The sequence below is a fragment of the Malaclemys terrapin genome, chromosome 9 (assembly GCF_027887155.1).
Source record: "Malaclemys terrapin pileata isolate rMalTer1 chromosome 9, rMalTer1.hap1, whole genome shotgun sequence".
NCBI classification, from domain to species: domain Eukaryota; kingdom Metazoa; phylum Chordata; order Testudines; family Emydidae; genus Malaclemys; species Malaclemys terrapin.
This window is the reverse complement of record NC_071513.1, coordinates 101,973,057-101,991,290: the sequence shown is the minus strand read 5'-3', so window position 1 is coordinate 101,991,290 and position 18,234 is coordinate 101,973,057. Positions and strand designations below refer to the sequence as shown.

The 18,234-nt window shown below is 46.2% G+C and overlaps 1 protein-coding gene across 11 annotated transcripts in view; it reads right to left on the bottom strand.

The window, feature by feature from the left end:
- LPP (LIM domain containing preferred translocation partner in lipoma) overlaps positions 1 to 18,234 on the bottom strand; it is a 433,528-nt gene that overhangs the window by 364,188 nt on the left and 51,106 nt on the right. Inside the window, exon 3 of one of the 11 annotated variants that reach the window (XM_054039568.1) lies at positions 16,096 to 16,330. The exons of the other annotated variants lie outside the window; for them this stretch is intronic. The gene's annotated coding sequence lies outside the window, so the exon portion shown is untranslated. The remainder of the gene's footprint in view (positions 1 to 16,095; positions 16,331 to 18,234) is intronic. 11 annotated transcript variants of the gene reach the window in all.

Here is an 18,234-nt window from a genome sequence, read left to right as displayed (position 1 = left end):
CAGTTCACAGAAGGGGAAACTGAGGCACAGAGAGCCTTTTTTAGAAGCAACATTTTCAAAAGTAGCCACTGATTCTGGGCACTCAACTTCGGCCAGGCTTTTGGAAATGCTGAGCATGCCCAGATCCAGCTGAACTCAATGTTGGCTATGGAAGCTCAACCCCTTTGAAAATTAGGCCCAGGGTGTTACAAATTGGATGCATGCACCCAAAAAGAAAAAGAAAAAAAATCAGTGGCCCTTTCTGAACGTGGGGCTGTGAGTGACTCACCCAATGTCACCCAGGGAATCCATGGCCGTGCTGACAACAGAACCCAGATCTCCTGAGTTCACGTCGCAACTACAAGACCATCTCTGGCTTCCACTTCCCGATAAGGACGACTACTCAATACGTTGTCCATAATTAAACAGATTCTACAGTATCAAAACCAAGGGCTAGTAAAAAAAAAATTGGAGCAAAAATGGGTAGAGAAAAACCTCAATGATGAAGGGAAATTGTGAAATTCTCACTCTGCTAATGCCCATGCTTTGAAAGACCATTTCATTCTGGGATGGTAAACAGATACGCCTCTCTCTCCATTAGCACTAGCTAATAGGTGTAACAGTTCATCTTTGCTTCTTTCATTCCCACTCCTCACTTGGTCTCTCCCAGTACTGAAAGCCAGCAGGAGCTCTCAGCAGCAGGCACTTCCGAATTAAACAAACTAAAACTTCGCTACAACCAAAGAAAGAACCGATGGAAAGATTGAACAGAGGTGGGGGGAGATGAAACAGAAAAAAATAGGCTTGGAAGGATTAGATTTTTATTGGTAAATGTCAGTAAATGTCAATTTCAACCGACACACACAAATCCATAAAAAAATCTTTCCTTCAATGATAATCGAAATTACAGATAGGCAAAAAATGCTGCTTGCGAACTTATTAGAGTTTGATTTAAGAATATTTACTTTGTACATTTTGACCTACGATGTTGAAAATTTGTGCTATATGGTTATAAAGCTTTAACTTTTTGAATCTCAAAGTCCATTGTCATTAAATAATTATTGTCTGACCCTCCCGTAACTTGTTGCAACTGTGAAAATTAAACATCAATATTATTGGTGGAAATTATAAAAAAAGAAAACTGAATTCTGCCAAGATCAGACCTGTCCTGTGCTGCTGTCTTGAAATAAGACCTCTCTGCTTCTGCAGGCCCACTGGGGAGCGCTGGTCACGCTCTGGAGCACAGGAGGAGGAGTTTGAAAGTGGGAATGAATCAGCACAAACTGCACACTGGAGAGAAATCATCTGGATCCCACACTCTACCTCCAGCCAATCAAACGTGGTCTGGATCCCCACACACAGTTTAATGCAGCCGGCGAGAAGGAGAGAGGCAGAGGACGGGTCTTAGGAAGGAGTCGTCTCCCTTCATTCAATCCCTGCGGAAAGGGAGAAGGAAAAACCCTGGGAAAGCGAAAAGTGTGTCTTCTAGGGAAGAAACTCTGACTCTTGTTAATGGAACTCCAGCGGTCTCATCTCTGCCTTTAGAGCCGAACTGCGCATGCATCTCCCATTGACTCAGAGGGCAGGATCCGGTCCAGTTAAAGACATTGAGGGATTCACTTTGCAATACATTCAGTATCGAGGGCAGATCACGAGATTTCAATCAGACTCTCCGTGCTCATCATGGCCCTTGATTGTACGACAGAATAAATGGCCCCGTGTTCTTGTTCTCCATCCTTATTCCCCCCCTGCCCCACCCCCTGCATCCCTTGTGTTCTTTTGCCTCCACTCAGCTCTCCCCACTCTTTATCTAGCGCAGCCCCTCCTTCCCAAGTCTGTGACCGGCAGAGGTTCCTGAGGGGGCTTATGCAGAAAAGCTGGCATTGGGAAGGTGTTTCCTGCTCTTCCACCTAAGGCCATTGAGGTTTGCAAAGGGCCCAGAATATAACTAATCTTTGACAGCCCCTGAATAAAAGGAAGTGAGAGTAATTCGTCTACAAGCCCAAAGGAATAGCAACTTACAGACATGCAGGATTTAATATTGCATGCATTTTTACCACAATTATTGAATGGATTTTTTTTTTTAATTAAAAATAATTAAATACCAGCAAAGCCCTGCATCACACGCATCATTATCAATCTGCCAGTCCTTGAATTAGCTAGACTTTCCCCGGAGCACAGGCTCACGCACAACGTACCCGGCAATACTGTTTACAAGCCATATTTTGGGTTTGGGCACCAGGCATGTATTCATTAAATATGCAAGCTTCTTAAGTCACTCTGGCTATCTTAGGGTTTTATACGGCCACCCATCGCCGCAATGTCTGGTTGCCTTCCCTATAAAATTTATACTAATAGCCAAGGTCTCTAGAAAGAAACAACAGAAGGTGCACATGTACAACTGCCTCCAGGAATTCACAAAGCCTAATGCAAATAGAAGTCTTCTAAACATAAAAAACAAAATTACAGGCCAGCTTTAGTAATACCTTACGCTGCATAAATACCTACTGAACTCCATGGCACTAACTGCAGGGCAAAGTACTACATAACGTGTAAAGGGGGGGGGGGGGGGGGAGAATCTAACATTGCACAACACACAACAGCTTTGGGTACTACAGGAGAACCACAAAGTGACTGTGACCAAGACTGAAACTGACTCGTCTTGCTTACATGGCCATGGTGACGGTAAAAAATAGCAAAAAGTAAACCATCAACAGTGAATAGCAGAGTTTTTCCAGTTCTTTTTGACTAAACAAATTACAGCTCTATTAGGAACATAGATACGGAGCATGTATATATTTAAGAAACCTTTGGGTCAGTATTTTTAAAAATATAAGGATCATAATTTTCAAAAGGAACTTTTGACTTTCGGTGCCCAATTCCTTGGATGCCCGACTTGAAACATCTTAAAAGCCGGTACTCGGCACTTTCTGAAAATCCCTAAGCACTTTTGAAAATCTTGGCAATAATTCTTATCTGAAGAGCTCCCTCTCCCCCTTTTTCTTTTTAAATGAAACACCACAGTCTATTCTCTAGAGGTTCTTTCACCACCGTCATCACCAGAGTATCTAGGCATCTTCCAGCACTGCATCAAGCGATGTGACTAATGTCTGTCACATGTGGTTCATAGATCCGATCTGTAGAGTTTAAAGCTAGGAGAGACGAGCAGATCATCTAGTCTGACCTCCTGTATATCACAGCCCATTAACTTTCACCCAGTTACCTCTCGATTGTGCCCATCAACTTGCATCTGGCTAATGCATCTCTTCTAGAAAAGCAGCCAGTCAAGAGATGGAGAATCCACCACTTCTCTTGGTAGCTTGTTCCAATGGTTAAATCAGCCTCACTTAAATGATGTGAGATTTCTAATATGTCTGGCTTCAGCTTCCAGCCATTGGTTCTCATTCTGCATTTCTCCGTTAGATTAAAGTCCTTTAGAACCTGGGTCTTTCTCCCCCTGGAAGTACTTACACACATCAAGGCGTCTCTCAATCTCTTTGGGTGTGTTTGGTTTTTGGTGTTTTGGTAAATTAACAGATTTAACTCTTTAATTCTCTCACTGTCAAGCATTTTGTCTCGGCATGAATCATTTGTATGGCTTTTTTCTGGACCCTCAACAATTTTCCAACATCCTTTTTAAAATAGGGACATCGGAACTGGACGCGGTGCTCCAGTATCGATCTCACCAATGCATTATACAGAGGTAAAATCCCCTCCCCTCCTCCTGTTTACACAGCCAAGGACTGCATTAGCCCTTTTGGCCACAGCATGGCACTGGGGGCTCATGTTGAGTTGCTTGTCCACCCTGACCCCTAGATGCTTTCCCCCGTTCTATCGGTCTGGCCTGCATTCCTTGCTCCTCAATGCATCACTTTGCGCTTGGCTGTATTAAAACACATTTTGTTGGAATGGGCCCAGTTCACCATTGGTTCAGGCTCTCTCACCCTCTCTCCAGAGGGAGAACTGGGCGTGCAGAGCAGTGCTTTGTTTTGGTAGGGACTCATTTTTGAGAGGTTTTTTTTTTTAACTGTACGTGCTACTCTGGAGGAGAGGAGGCAGGGTGGAGAAATACACCTTGCACTTGGAGTGGAAGGTGTGTGATGGTCCTTAGTTCCTGGGGGAGACACTTCCATGGCCTCAGACCCATCCCTGAGAAAGCCATCTCCTGCACAGAAACTTTATCCTTATGGTAGACTGATCCAAAAGAGTGCACATGCTTTCTTGCAACTGGAAGCCATCACCTCCAGTGAGCTCCTAGAATGTAACCAGCGAGTCAGACACAGACCAGATTTGTAGGTCAGCTCCTCTTCTGACATTCCACTTCTCATTTGCAACCTATTCATTATTTACCTTCACAAAGAACAGGTATTAAAAAAACTAAAAAGGTAGGGCAAGAAGAGGTGCTCTTTAGGAAAGACAGGACGGAGCTGCTAAAAAGGAAATATTCCCGGTCAGCACAGGGGAGAGTTCAGTGTCACACAGAATGAATTCTTTTTATTTTGCATATGCTGTCTCGGAAACTTACAACCCCCACCCTCCCATCTCAGGAACACATCTGGAATCCCAAGTGGTGAGGGAGCAGGAGGGATGGCGCAGAGGAGCCTTGCATTGGCAGGTAAAAAGAAATGATGGAAAGCATTAGACATTATGAGGCCACAGCACATCAACTCAATACAATTCGATGGTTATGAAGCAGAGGGTAGAAAAGAGATCTGGTGGAGGCAGGGAAGCTGTTAGGCTCTCAAAATACACACAGCACAGACAACAGGCGCAACTGACGAAAGGCATTAAATTCAAAATGATCTCACAGCTATAACCACGTTTTAGGCTGCATCTGCCAGCCTTAAAAAGAACTTCCCCCTCTTCCCCACAAATCTAATCCACCTCTTACCCAGCACACCCATCTACAGCAAGAGGCTAGAGCAGGAGTGGGCAAACTATGGCCCGCAGGCCAGATCTGGTCCGTCAGGGCTTTGGATCCGGCCCATGGGATTGCCACCCCCGTCACACCACAGGCCCCGCAGCGCTCCCGGAAGCGGACAGCACCATGGCCCCACATGCAATTTCCTCACCCAGATGTGGCCCTCGGGCCAAAAAGTTTGCCCACCCCTGGGCTGCGTTTTATTGAAAGCTTTGCTTCAAATCTCCTTTCCAATGAAAAACTGACTTTTTCCTGGGAAATTTTCTGGTTGGTCAAAATTTCCTGGTTGTTTTGACCAAAAAAAAAAAAAAAAAATCCCAAACAAACCAAAAAGATTAATTTATTGTGGTTTTCAAAAACTGCCACGTTTCAGTAAATAATAATAATAGTAATAATCATGTAAAAAGGCATAAAAATTCTCCTGTTTCTATCTGACTGTTTTGTAGGAAACTGTCTCCACGTTGTCAGCATTCACTAATCACCGCCAGGAGTATTTTGACAGTTTTACCCCTTCTTCCCAAACGCTTCGCAGAAGTCACCTTTTCAGCAATACATTCGATCGAGGTTTTATGCGCAGTTGATTTGAACGTCCACTTTAATGTCATTTCAGATTCCATTGTAGGTTAACTTTGTGACTCATTCAATATTCCAAAGATGAACAGGAGCCAGTTTGACCATGTCCTTGTGTTCTGCCTTCCTTTGATCTCGCTCTCCTTTTTCCAGTCCAGATCAACTCAAGAATCTACTCGACTCCTTTCCAGTATCTCCAACTGCACCCTTCCACCCCACCTATAACATCCCTCCATAGCCACAATATTTCTGTTCAGTTAAGTGGGTGTCGATTGGGCTCAGAGATCTGGAAGGAGGTGTGTTTCTACATGACTTGAAGGGCCAAATAGGTGTGCCCCAAGAGTTTCCCTCGTCCTAGAGACAGGTCCCAGCATGCATCACTCCATCTTGATCTAGCCATCCTTCCAGCTGGCTCAAGGGAGAGCACTGCAGTCTCCATGGGCTGAATCCCATCGCGCTGCTAAGCAGAGGTAGAAAGAATGTGTCAGGTTGCAGGTCCTGCTCACACAGCATCTTTAAGCGTCCTCTTGACTGGCCCCATTAGGATTTACTTCGATCACGGAGTGTAGGGGAGTCAGGGCCCCACACCCCTCTTCCTGAGATTCACCGTGACTCTCAGCCAGCCAGTAACACAGAAGGTTTATTAGATGACAGGAACACAGTCCCAAGCAGAGCATGTAGGTACAACCAGAACCCCTCAATCAAGTCCTTCTGTGGGGTTTAGGGAACTTAGACCCCAGCTTGGGGTTCCCTGCGTTGCACCACCCAGCCCAAGTCTGAAAACAAAACCTCCTCCAGCAGCTCTCCCCCCCCCCTCCCCTCTGCTCCGCCTCTCCTTTGTTCAGTCTCCTGGCCCGAAGGTGTCACTTCTCCCAGCCCCCCTCCTGGCTCAGGTTACAGCTCAGGTAGCTTCCTTCAAGGGAAGTCCCCCATCCCCAATGTAACCCCCCCGCAACATTCCCAGATCGAATCCGCCCCGCTCCCTGCTCCGTCACAACTTCCTTCAAGCCGAGCATGGCACTCAGGCAAGTCAGATTCTGCCTGATCTAGCGGCAGTACTTGTCTCCAATGATCGTTGAGCGTGCTCCTTGTAGGCCTGGAGCACCTTCTGCTATCACATCCCTAGTCAGGTGCCACCGCCCCTCTTTAGCTAAAGATTTGCTCAAAAAACTCAGAGAGAAGAAATACAAGCCAGATTTTCAAAGCACTTAAGGAGGAGGGATGAGGCTTCTACATGAGATAAGGGGAGAAACCCTAAACTCCCTGATCCCAGGCCTGCCTGGGGAACACAGTTTGGATTTTATCAGCAGTGCCACTCAGAGAAACCTCTCTGAGTGGCACTGTGAGCGTTAGAGAGACTCAGCTTATACGGACAGTCACTCTTTTGTTAGAGGAGAACTAAGAGGTCAGTGTATGCTCAATCTGGTTTACACATGAGCACCCCACCCCAAAAGCTCTCCTGCTTGTCCACTGAATTTCTGTGGCGTTGCAAGTTGCATCACTTTCTCCCCAGATGCCTGCGTGCCCGGTTTTCAAATGCCAGCCAGTACAGCCATCCACAGCCTGCCCCTGCTCCCACTGAATTCAGTGGCAAACCTCCTGTTGATTGTAGAGGCCCCTGGTTTGTCTCATACAGCAGCGGTTTGGCTATTGCAATCGAGGCTGGGCTTCTCAAAGCCGCCTAAGGGATTCAGGCACCCACCTGTGATGGAGAATCAGTGGCAAATGGGCACCTAATGACTACGTTCCTTGTTGAAGGCCCCTCCCTAAATGCTTTCTTTCTCGATCATGTTGGACTCAAGGAGACACATAAAATATCAAGGTTGGAAGGGACCTCAGGAGATCATCCAGTCCAACCCCCTGCTCAAAGCAGGACCAATCCCCAATTAAATCATCCCATAGATTTTTGCCCCATATTCCTAAATGGCTGCCCTCAAGGATTGAACTCACAACCCTGGGTTTAGCAGGCCAATGCTCAAACTACTGAGCTATCCCTCCCCCCACATGACAGAACCACGCTTAGGCTGTGTCTACACTATGGAGACGATATACCAGCATAGCTACGTCCATGTAACCCCATACAGTAGATACAACCTACACCGACGAAAGGGGTTTTTCCCTTTAGTGTAGGACCATCACCTCTCTGAACTAAGTTAGCTACTTCAACGGAGGCATTCATTTGTCAACGTAGCTGAACCTGCATTGGGGGTTAGGTCAGCATAGCCGTGTCAGTTGGGGGGGGGGGGGGGGGAGACCCACACCCTTGACCTATGCAGCATGTCAACCTAATTTTTTAAGTATAGACCAGGCCTTAATTAGATCAAGTGCACATTACTACTGGGCTGCTAAGCGTCTGACCCCAAGATTCCACCTCCACAATGCCCGTGCTGCTATGATTACAGAGGCTGGGGTTTTAATAACAATACTTTGTGCTTATATGGAGCTTCCCAACTTCAAACAGCTGAACAAACATTCACTAATTAATCCTGCATGTCAGAGAATCTTCCTAAACTTAGCCCAGAACCGTGATCTTTATCCTGGGTCATAAAACGGTCTCCTGGCTCTTTTCCCCCTGTTGTCTCTTTCCCTTTGAAGGTAATCGAGCTGCCTCTGTCAGCAGAAGGAACCTGGGAGCTATTCCAGCCTCCGCCCTGTTATTTGAGGAGCATCAATATATTCCTGGTGGATCCTCTGGTTTTCACAGCGGAGTGGTATGATTTCTCACTCAGCCTCCTGCACTTACAGCCAAGCCTCACCCCGCTCTCTGGTTCTCTTGAGCAGCGGTTCTCAAACTTTTGTACTGGTGACCCCTTTCACATAGCAAGCCTCTGAGTGTGACCCCCCCCCCTTATAAATTTAAAACACTTTCTAATATAATTAACACCATTATAAATGCTGGAGGCAAAGCGGGGTTTGGGGTGGAGGCTGACAGCTCACGACCCCCCATGTAATAACCTCACGACCCCTCAGGGGTCCCAACCCCTAGAACGCCTGACACAATGGGTTTGGAACAGTTGCACGCTCCCCTAAGAGGGTTACGTAGACAGCCAATGCTCCCCGCCACCCCCGAGCACAGGATCAATTGTACTCAGCCCAGCTCTCCCCTGGCCAGGGAGGCTTCCCACTCCCTGTACCGGGCACAACTGACCCAACACATGTAGAGGATGATCTCAAATTATTACTCTGTGTATTACGGTAGCTCCCAAAGGTCCCAGCCAAGATCGGAGGCTCATTGTGCTAGTACTGTACATAGAATCATAGAATATCAGGGTTAGAAGGGACCTCAAGAGGTCATCTGGTCCCACCCCCTGCTCAAAGCAGGACCAATCCCCAGACAGATTTTTGCCCCAGATCCCTAAATGGCCTCCTCAAGGATTGAACTTACAGCCCTGGGTTTAGCAGGCCAATGCTCAAACCATTGAGCTATCCCTCCCAGCACACAGTACAAGAGACAGACCTTGCCTCAACGGGATGACAGTCCAAACAGATGAAATGTGGGAAGGGAAATGGGTACAGACAGCAGCAGGGACATGGCCAGGGTCATCCAGCAGATCAGTGGCAGAGCTAGGAATAGAAGCCAGGACTCCTGGTTTCCAGTCCAGTGCACTAACTGTGCCCATAAAAGAACTCGAGTTCGCAGCACTGAGCATAGAGACAGCATCACACTTCGGTACCAATCCTTCAAGCTGGAACCCTGCGACCACGTGCAGGCCCTGCTGTGCCCCAGGGTACAAGCTGTGTGGCTCTAACTGCAGGATCGGGGCCTCGGGCAGTACAAAGAATCTATTTTGCAGTGACACTATAAACATGAAGCTCAGGTCTTAAAAGGATTTCTTAATGCTCCTGCAACATCACTGCAGGTTAGCAAAGCCAAAGCAATGCGTCAAAAGCTCAAGCATTCTCCTCCTTGGTGCAATTTGTTTGCTTGCTTGTTCCTCGCTCAGGCTGGACAGCGGAACCGCACTCGTCAGGTTCACTTTGCTCCTAGGCATGTACCAGCCTCACCAGCATGATTGTCCTGGCGTAACCCTCGCCTTTCCCTCCCTGCTATTGCCCCCCGCCCGCTGTGTCATTTGAAGGAGAGGCTGGAAGCTTGGCAGGGCAGAGGCCAATTTCTTTTTAATTTTTGAGCGTGCTCGAGCAGGGACCGCTTCTTTTTAATCCTCACACCCATTTCATTTGGCAGCTGGTGTGTCTGGGATCAGGTTGCAGTAGGGGAAGGTTTAAAACTGAAAAGGAACTTCTCCTTAAATCAACCCTCCAGCCCCCCAACTTTCCTATTCTTCTTAGACTTTCTAACCCCGAGCCCTTTAAGAGGAAAAACAAAAACCAAGACAACCTTAATTTCTGTTCTGAAATTCGCTCGACTTACGGAACACTGTCCCTGTCCCCCTTGTAATCACAAGGGGGTCACTGAGTGCTTTCCACACCCCACCATTAGACCACAGTCACCTGGCTTATCCATTAAGGCTGGGGGTTATGTCCCACTAGGTCGCACAAGAGCTGCTGACTGGTAGATATGGGTGTGTGCACCTTTCATCGTTTCTCACAGCCCTGCCAGGGGAACCTGGAATGCAAGGGTCTTAAAGTGATGTCGCCCTTACCATGCGTTTGCCTGTCTGTGCATGTGGTTCAGAGCTCAGGGAAGGAGACACAACGACACACCTGAAGACTGAAGCCCTGTTATTGACAGAATACACACAGCACATGCTCAACCCAACATGCCTCAAAACAGAAGCAGGAGGCATCTCCTCTGGAAGAAAGCAGGCGATAGTTTGGTCTCCAGGGACCATTCAGCCCTTTGCCTCTCGGCTGAATATGTCAGACAAGGAGCCCGAGAAAGTGCTTGTTTTGATGTAAACACCTGTCCACAAAGAACCCAAAGTCTTTTCACAAAAGCTCGCCCGGGCTAGTGGGCAGGGCATTGGGCTGGGAGGCAGGAGATTTGCCCTCTGTTCCCAACTTTTCCACCAACCTGCTTTGTGACCCACGGCAAGTCACTTCATTTCTTCGTGCCTCTGTTTCCAATCCCACATTATTCAAGACTGGAATTTTTTAAGATATGCTCTAGTTCCAAAGGAATTATTCTGGAAAGTTCTCTGGCCTGGGTTATGCAGATCAGCAAGATGATCACAATGGTCCAATCAGCCCTTGAAATCTATAATACGTTGACTTTTGGTCACTATTGACCTGGGCCGGACTTGAACCTGCAGCCTAGAAGTGAAACCCAATGCACCTGGCAGTTTGCTTTAACCAGCTGAGCTTTATCTTTTCGCTGTCCCCAGGAGCAAAAACATCTCAGTTTGTTGCTTGTGGCAGGTATTCCCAAACTTTTTTCCCCTGAGGCCCACCTGTGCAGGTGCCACAGGGACCGTGGCCCACCATTAACACTTCTTGATGGACATTCATTGTAATGATTACAGACATATAAACTATAACATGGTAAACAAACAATCTCCAGGTTTCCCTCTCATTTTCATGTAAACAACTGTCACAATAGAAATCCCGAGCAATAGGCACTCAGAGAAATGCTTCAAGATCTTTGAAGTCAAACAGTTTTACTAAAACTGCTCTTAAAAAAATGTCAAGAGCCAACTGTGGTGTTCAAAGAGGGAAAACACAATGTATCGATGTATCAAACGGAAAAATAAGCAACACAACAATGTTCACAAAATTGTTAAAAACTCTGTGTTTTTTGTTGATTTTAAAACGAAACAGTTGTCCAACTTTGAACACTATATTGTGTTTTCATTTTTTTTTTAAGAGTAAAATCTGAATTTCTGTGCGATGTAAGATCCAGCCCTACTCTATCCTAATTAGAAAACAATCAAATATTGTAAATAAAAATATAAAACAACAGATATATTATAACACACTGAGGCAATGGGGACTCATCTGATCCCGTAAAGGAGAATCCAAATTTCAGGTCTGCATTGTCATATTTTCTTACCACTTTATTTTTTTGTCTGGCTCCGTACGTGTAGTTGTAGATGGCCTGGGACTTTCGTTATCTTCTCCGCCTCGTTTTCAAAAAATAAATCGATCCACGTCAGACTGAACTATGGCTTGCTGGTTTTTACAGTTGTAAACGGCGGGCTGCGTGTACGTTGCTAGGTTACCTTGCAGTGAAACGCACCGTTGTACTCGCGAGAATTACACCTGACCTATTGCAACGTGGTTTTTTTTTTAAATAAAGTTTTTTCTATACTCTGTCCAACATATACAGCTCAAAACATGACATTTCTATAGCTTTTACTTAGATTACACAGTCACGTGGAGTTAAAGATTTACTAAGAGCTTGACTGGAGAATGCAGTTGCACTGACAGATTACCCAGGACTGTGTCGCTGCCCACCTTTGGGCCCCGGCCCACAATTTGGGAACCCCTGGCCTGTGGGACTCTCTTCAGAAATAAGTGTGTTGAGCAGAAGCTACCACTGATTTTTACTCTAGGCTGAAACTGAACTCACATTTTTCTGTTTCTATTTAACCTGCATCTTACTCGCCTGACCAAAGGGCAGTTTCAAAGCAGGGCTGAGTGTGTCATTTGGGTTTTAGGAAACGGTTTATGAGAAGGAGGAGGAAAGGCATCTGTTGAACTCCTCTAATAACCAGCTGTAGGGAGCCACTGGGACCTGGGCAGCAGTAATATAACCTACCCACTGAAAGCTAGACTGAATGGGTTTGGGGAAGGAGCAGATTGCAGAAGATGGAGCTGGGCTATTTAAATAACAGAGCGGTGGGAAGGACTGAATTCCAACAATCAAATTCCAACCACCCACACTCGTCTATAGATCTCAAAGCGCTTTACAAAGGAGATCAGTATCATTATCCCCATTTTGAGATGGGGAAACTGAGGCACGGAGGGGTGAAGCAACTTGCTCAAGGTTACCCAGCAGGCCAGTTGGGACTAGAACCCAGTTTTCCTGAGTCCCAGTGCAGTGCTCTGACCACTAGGCCACACTGCCTCCTTGGCACTAATGAGTAATCCCAGCTCTGTGCTTCAGAGGAGAAAAACACTTGCTCAGAAGACCCCTGCGGATATGCCAGGGCATGAGTGAAAGAAGACAATTCCTTCCCAGCCCCATCTTTGGTCACTGGCCCATGAGTAGAAATCACCCTCGTTAAGGATCTAATGCCATTCACATCCCCTTTATCCTGGGAGAGACTTCAGTGCCAGTCTGCTGCCTGAGGAGTTGGGGCTGATGGGGAAAACGACACGGGATCGGAAGCTGGAAAATTTGTGCCGTGCTGTGGACCAAATGGCTTCATTCTTGACAGCCGCCTCTGCCTCACCGGTCAGGTGGTGGGAGCTTGGCGGGCCATTTTACCAGCCCAGCAGACACACACAGTAATGCACAACAGTAACACATCCTTCATTCCAGCAAGTGCCAACCACGCAGGGATATAACCTCACCACAGCGTAGAGCTGCAGACCACTCACATCTCGAAGTTTGCCCTTGAGCTCACTGAAATCCACTCCTGATTGCCATGAGCCAAGCAGAAAGTCTTGGATATTAGCCAACACCGCAAGCCCTCCAGGGTCAGAGGGGATAAATGTTTTCCGGATCAGGGAGGACGTCTTTCTTTAAATGGCATCTGCAAAGCAGGCGAGACATCGGTATGGTCATCCAGCACGCTCGTGTTCTCGCTTTACGTAACAGACTGTGCGTACCCTTTGTCACTCACCCTGTCTATTCATATTGAAGGGCCTCAAGCCAAAATGGGCAATGGATGGCAGGCAGGCTGGCTTCGAAAGCTACTGCCCTAAATGGCTGGACTAACCTTCTCTACTAGAACCAATATCATCCAGCTTTTTATAGCAGCGTTTCATCTCGCAAGAAGCCTTTGTTGGCATTAAAAAAAAAAAAAACCCTGAAAATTTAACTGTTCAATGTTGTCTGTTCTAGATCGACTGCATGACTTACATTTGTGTTCTCTGGAGCACACAGCAAAAGTTACTGATGCCCTGCAACTCTCACAAAAACGTGAGCTCTGTCACGCTTTAAATAAATATAAGACGTCATCAGCTTTCTCTATCTATAGGGACACATTCCGCTACTAAAATCACACATTCCAAATAAATGTATTTACCTCTCTTACTGTGACAGCCAACCTCAAGGGTTCAAAGATCATGAGCCCGGCCCCCAGAATTACTGAGACTAGCTTAATAATAAAGCCATTTTTAAATGAATACAGGAAGGGTTCTGTCTTTTGCATTCTGGTTTGGAGCCTTTACGATTCATGTTTTCACACTTTTCTACACAATCACAAGGGCTAGAAACTTACTTTATTTAAGAATCTCAGCTTTTATTTAAATAATCACATGACTCCAGGAGCTGAGGCCTTAAAGAAAAACCCCCAAATATGGTGAGACTAGCGATAAAATCAGGAGAGCTGGCAGCGCTGAAGATCTTCTGAGTACTAGCAGCGAAAAACTTTAAAATCCAGTTTGCTTGGTGTTATTTATGCTCTAAGGCCCCAAGTCAGGAACACAATTAAAATCATGTGCCTAAGTCTGACTGACTTCAATAGGACTTTTAAGAGTTCTTCCTGAATATAGATGCTTTCCTGAATCAGGGCCTTTGTTTGCATTTTTGGATTTCCCTCAGCTTGGAAAATAGCAGTCAGTGATGTCACGTTCACTTTCAGATTCTTAATGCCAGGATCCCTGGATCTCAAACATTGTAGGGGGATATTTTAAAGCAGAGGCTTTTCACTGGGACATTTCAAAACTAAATTGGAGAAACATTTCTATTGCTCTTAAATTTTATACAGCAACTCCTTTGTACAAAGCGTGAATTAGGGGCTCGATTTCAGTTGATGTCCCTTTAAAGCTATTCTAATTATGACGCTGGCTAATATTTCCCACTCAGGTGCATGGATTTGTTAACGCAGGCCAACTCACGTTACATATCTACGTACACACCCACACATGCACACACAGTCTCTTGTATCTAGGTACAGAGCTGGCTGTCACTGATACAATACACACACAGACGAGAGGAGCGTTATCTTCACACGAAGCATTTTAGGTTACTGGGCAAAGAGGAAACAAAGAGGCAGATCCTGTAGATAGCCTGAACGGATACACCAGCGCACGCATGCCTTGCCTACCTAAAAGAAGAGTGGAAAAACAAAGACTTTACGGGTGTCTCAGTAATTACATATCTGTTACGTTATGGGCCTGAAAGTGAAACATAAAACTGCCATCACCACATTTATTTCCTAGTGTGACGTTCCCTCCTACAATGTACAAGGGGACAGGTTACATCATGTGCTTCCAGAGCAGGAGAATGTACAGTATGTACTGTGGTTCCAACAGCTGCTACAGAGCTCCGTACAGAGGCAGAAGACAGGGGGGAGACATGCACCGCCACCAGGCTCCTGTTATTTAGATGTCCTACCCCGCCTTCCTTTTACTCATCTTTCATGTTGATGCTTTGGCTGCTTCCTATGATACCAACCCAGAAATATTTTCCACCCTTCTGTTCTTCCAATGACGCCCACGCTCCCAAAGCTTTCTATGTATTTGTTTTTAATCTGTTGTCACTGTCACTCCGGGTCATGCCACGGATGTTTCAGCTCTTACAAGGTCAGAATACATAGGCAGCATTAGATAATATACGAAAGAGAAAAGGCCACTTCTCAAGGTTATGAGGCCTCTGCAACTCATCTAACTTTGCAGCATGTCCTATCTGGGTAGTGGCGTCTTCCGAATGCTTCTCCCTGCATCTTGTTTTTCTAAGAATTAACTGCAATAGCAGGAAAAATGTCAGCAAATAAACACACGGCTCCATATAAGTCAAACCAGAGCAGGTCTCTGGAACAGGGGGCTTGACGGATTGTTGACTGTCGGTAGGACATTAAGTCGCATGATATCCCCACCTCTCTTCTCCCAGTGGTTATAATGACCCCACTCTTCAAATAAAATTATATGGGAAGCATCTGAAAGGCAAAACCTTCCATGAAAGATCACTCACAAGGGCAGTCGAACTTTCTGGCCCACAAAGCAGCCAGCATCTGACAGCGCCTTTGCTAGTGACCCGTAAAGTTAATCTGAACAAACACTAGAAAGCATCTTATCGGGAACGGTCCTACCCAGGTATGGAGTTGGGCATAATGAGACTCTTCCATCTCTGACCCTCAAGATTCTGGGACAATACGATTCCCCTAATAAAGCAACACTGGCTACAGCTGGGATGGCATGCCGGTCTCCCAGAGGTGCGTCTCCGAGCAGTGTGGCCAGCTGCCCCAATGCACCAGCCAGCCTGTGTGCAGGCAGGAACGGAAAAGGGGAGTCTCTGGCTGGGAAGGGAAGAGACCAACACTGGGAAATTCAGAAGCCCCTTTGGGACTTTTCCGACCTGGAAATTAATAAAATTAATAAATAAAAGGGAGGGACACATGCACTCAGCTCCAAGATACAAACCGAATCCTGGAGTCCAGTGCATGTGTCCGTCCCTTTTATTAATGCTTCTGTGCTGATTTATTAAGCCCTTTTCCATTCCCACCCTCAACGTGGGAGCGGAAGGACACAGCAAATATTTTCACCAGAGCCTGGTGTTTGAACCGACATCCAAAGCCTCCTCGTTAGTGACCAAGGCAGAGGAAGAGCAGGCTTACTTTGGCTGAGGTCAGTACAGGACAGCTGCCCCTCCCCAGCACGTAGGAGGAGATTTTGATGCCATGACTGTCGATTTTAAACAACTCTTCCACCACCATCGTCTGGTGCAGCAATTGGACGGGTAGGTGGTTCTGGGGTCAGATATGCCTTTTATGATCTTTGTTGTTATCCTTTGTATTTCCACAGGCCCTAACGCTGCAGTCATGGACCAGTGGCACCCCATTGTACCAAGGGCTGTAGAAAGACAGAACACAGAGTTTACAATCTAAAAAGATCCATCCTGGTTTGGCTAAGTGATAAGCCTTTGCCCTTGCCGCCTTCTCTAGCATAAATACATAGCAACATATACATTTAAAATAAAATACATTTTAAAAAAACGATACCCTACCAAAACAAGTCACTCCCCTGCACACCCTTTTCCCGCCTGGGGAGAGGATGAGAGTACAAAACATGCTCCAGATGCATAGTCACGTTGTTTAAAATGCACTAGATGAGCACAGGCCAGGAACCTCTCCAGAAGAGAATGTCGCCCATTGCTGTTTGCACGCATGCAGCAGAACTTGTTGGAGACGTACGCCCTCGCTTTCTCAATGTTCCAGCTGCACTATGCGTGCTCTGCAATGCTAGGTAGCAGACACACACTCCTACACCTCTGCATGGAGGACAGCCAATGCTGGGACTGTCCCTTACCAGGTGTTTGTAACATTGCCTGGCACGATGGGGCCATGATCTCAAATGGGGCCACTAGATGACAGGCTACCATAAAATAATAACCTTGGGGCAGTGAATTGGAGGGCCCCAATCCCAGGCGAGTTTCTGGGTGCTAGTGCAATATAAACAACAATGAACTCCTGGCTCACCCATTGTCTGTGTTTTGTTTAGCTTTGATTGCCAGGCTTCTACTTAGAAACCCTAGGAAAGTTCATTGGGAATGAAACAGCAACTTAGAGAGAGGAGAGACAGATGCTGCCTGACTGGATGTGTGAAAAAATTCTGACAGGCAGAAATCATGGAACTCACACGTCTTGTGGCGCTATCTAAGTAATAAGTCATCGGCTAAAATACTGACGCTCGTAGTACTAATGTTGTGTTCCCTTTTCGGAAGCCACTCCCCCTCTGGATGACATCTGTCACTGTGTATGTTCCTAGAACAGGAAGATATTTTTAAATCTCTCGCTGTGGCTCAAAACTGTGAGTGCATCAGCCAAAATACCTCCCACTGGTGTGTTATATATAGACCTACGCAGATATAGATAGTACAGAGAGACAGACCGAATCTAGCAAAGTTACAGAGACATGCTTCTGAAGATCTCATAGCACTCTGTAAGAACTTTCCTGGCCTGTGATTCTGACCACATTCCTCTGCTCTGTGAATCCCTCCACTGGCTCCCCACTCTTCTGACATAGCAAGCTCCATGCCAAGGCCCTTCACAACTCTGTCCCTTCTTGCTAATCCGCTCATCTCTTCTTCCTCATCCCCCTACCCTCTCTGCTACACTGCTGATGCTGGATTCAATATTCTGTTTCTCCCATCGCATTCTTTCAGATGCCTCTTATACACAGAATATCATTCTTTGAATTTATCCATAAAGCCACTAACCTCTAAACCCCACAATCCCTTCTTGAGTCCACCCTCTATCTACCATGACGTCTGCAAGAACGTAATTCACCCCAGGGTACATCTAGCTCCAAGCACGTAAGGTTCCAGCCCAGCTGTGTGTGCTTTTATTAAAGGTAGGAGCAGGTAAAAGCAGTGGGCAATAATGGACGCTGTTCTGCACCCTCAATTCTAGCCGTGGACCTCAATGGAGCTGCTATCAGCTCCCCCAGGAACTCCTATGACACCGAGTTATTGCTGCAAAAAGTTATTGGAGAAAGTACAATAGATTTTCTCATAAGCATCAAACATATCAGCATTTCAAACACGGAGTGCTGCAGCCTTCAGAGACAAGATGACGCTTCAGCTCTTGATACAGTTATCTACCTAATAATAACCCCAAAGAGCATGCTCTGCCTGGCAGCACGCCAGACCACATGCTGCCTTTCTGCAATTTAATTTTTTTGTGTGTGTGTGTCAGACATGGAAATGTTGACTCTAGGAAATACAGAGTCTTCTGTGAAAACAAGGTTTTGAGGAA